Source organism: Anabrus simplex, chromosome 1 (genome assembly GCF_040414725.1).
Source record: "Anabrus simplex isolate iqAnaSimp1 chromosome 1, ASM4041472v1, whole genome shotgun sequence".
NCBI lineage: Eukaryota > Metazoa > Arthropoda > Insecta > Orthoptera > Tettigoniidae > Anabrus > Anabrus simplex.
Window position 1 is genome coordinate 1438912728 of NC_090265.1, and position 2681 is coordinate 1438915408.

The 2681-nt window shown below is 41.9% G+C and overlaps 1 non-coding gene across 1 annotated transcript; it reads left to right on the forward strand.

Moving 5' to 3' along the window:
- The first annotated feature begins 1538 nt into the window (after positions 1-1538).
- On the forward strand, positions 1539-1657 carry LOC136859382 (5S ribosomal RNA). Its single transcript, XR_010858992.2, has one exon. It is a non-coding gene; the product is annotated as a 5S ribosomal RNA (ribosomal RNA).
- The last annotated feature ends 1024 nt before the right edge of the window (positions 1658-2681 follow it).

Below are 2681 nucleotides of genomic sequence, written 5' to 3' on the forward strand. Positions count from 1 at the left end.
ACCACCACACACCACTATCTTCCTCCACACTAACACACAGTTTCCTATACACGACAGATGCCGCCTACCCACATCGGAAGGTCTGCCTTGCACGGGCTGCACCAGGCTAGAAATACCCACACAAAATTATACATAGTTACATACATACCTTTATTACAGTGTTATTCCTTTCAGCGTTCAGCCTTCAAGCCTCTGTGAATTTACTAAACGCCGCCCCAATCCTCTATTTGTAACTAGTTCTGTGACCTCGTTTAATTCTGTAATCCTTATATTGAAATCATTACAAACTTCGTCTATCCATCGTCGTCTTGGTCTCCCTCTACTTCTCTTGCCCTCCATAACCGAGTAGATTATTCTCCTAGGTGAGCTATCCTCCTCCATTCGCCTCAAATTACCTCACCGCCGAACCCGGTTTATGTGTACAGCTTCATCAGTCGAGTTCATTACAAAGTTAGCCTTTATCTCCTCATTTCGAGTACCCTCCTGTCATTGTTCGCATCTGTACCAGCGATCGTTCTCGCTACATTTATATCTGTTACTTCTAACTTATGAATAAGATATCCTGAGTCTACCCATCTTTCTGAAAGCAGACCGGTATAAGAATCGTTTCGTCCGGAATTCTTCCAGAATACTGTTGATCGCAACTGCGAGGTCACTGCATTAACTTTATTACGCCTTGATTCAATCTCACTTACTCTACAGCCCTCCTGGGAAAATTCACATCATAATTACTTGAATTATCTACCTGTCCCAGCTTGCTATTCCCAAGCTGACATTCAGTTCTCTTAGGTTTCTTACCAACTGATATCACGTTAGTCTTGGGAAGGCTAAATTTTTTAACCCTCAAACACACGCGTATGGGGTGGAATCCACTCCAGGTCATTTTATTTCCTAGTGATATGTACAAATAACTCTCCTGTGCTCTCCCCGCTCTTATATCTTTCTGGCTGGATCCCCGTAGACAGAGTCATTCTTATATAATCTATCTTAAAATCTCCAAATAATACAGTAATTCATATTTTACAATACAATTATATGTGGGGTGGAAAGCACCCCCACGCGTGTGTCTGCGTCCTAAAATTTGGCGCGTGTGCTTGAGGGATAATATACGTATTGCACCTATTTTCCATTTCCAAGGTATTCGACTGCAGGTTTTCGGCACAATCTGTCATTAAAGACCAAGTCGTCGGCATAGGCCAGACTGTTTTCTGCAATGAACCAATGGCATGGTCATAGTCTTGTCACAAATGTGGCCGTGGTTCTAATCCTGGCAAATGCAAGTGTGGTTCGAATTCCTCGTAAAACTGGAAGTACCAAGGGTATGCTAACCATACCGACCGCGTTTCAACTGTTGGCACCACTTTACTATGGCCGAGAGTGACACTGCATTTGTGCCAAACACCATCGTTATTCTACGAAGAATAACAGAATAATTGGAAAGTTTCTTACATATAATTTCCTCTAACTTAGAGCTTCTGGCCAAAACAACGGGATTATCAGTCCCTCGAATTTCCAGCTGTAGGAACAGTGAAACACTCGACAACGGCCATGCCATGTTTAATACACCGGTTCTCGTCCGATCACCGCAGTTAAGCAACATTGGGCGTGGTTAGTACTTGGATGGGTGACCTCTTGGGAACACCACGTGCCGTTGGCTCAATAAAATCCTTTTATAGAAAGGGGAGTTAGGGATTGGAATAACTTACCAAGGGAGACGTTCAATAAATTTCCAATTTCTTTGAAATCATTTAGGAAAAGGCTAGGAAAGCAACAGATAGGGAATCTGCCACCTGGGCGACTGCCCTAAATGCAGATCAGTATTGATTGATTGATTGATTGATTGAGATTGATATTGATTGACAATACTAGACAGCGTTTGAATCAGATGAAGTGATTTTTTTGTTATGCTTGGAAACTTGTTCATCATTCGCTATTCATGGCCCAAGTTATAAGTCTGCTTCGATAGTTTTATGAACACTGATGATGGCCACTGCGTGAAGTTGCGAACTGTTGGCACCGCTTCATTATAGCCGAGCGTGATATTGCACTTGTCCCGAACACCACCTGATTCATGCAAGCACTTAGGAAAATAAATCAGCTGGAAGGGTCACTCGACATTTTTCGTCACACTTCTACTACAATTCGGAAAGATCTTTTCAAGGTTGGAACGTGATAATTTTGTAAATTATGTGAATTACAATGCGAATAGTCTGTAGAAAATATGTGAAGGTGCATATCTGTATATTTTTTTATTTAATTTTATATTACATCATCTTCAAAGTACTCTGATCTTTATCATAGCCACGGGATCTCTATATTTACTTAAAATCCACACCGTACATGCCGTACGTGACTTTTCATTTCATAAATCCCACAGACGTTGGTCAGGTTTCGAACCATGTACACCTTCGTGACAAGCCGTTGACTACAATCACAACACTCCCCCACAGACAAGATTTCCCATTAGCAGCTAATAGCGTATTCAGACTAGACCTTTCTGGCGCTATCAGCGAGTCAACATTGTACGTACTTTCCCCGACATCAAATAGGAAGTGCGTGAAGTATTACCTAATAACGAATTTCCCTACCAGGGTAACGCAAAATGGGATGTTAACCCAGCTCTCCATTCAGTAATGTGTGGAACCCAAATGAACCCCACTCCAATTGTACAAATCAGTCCT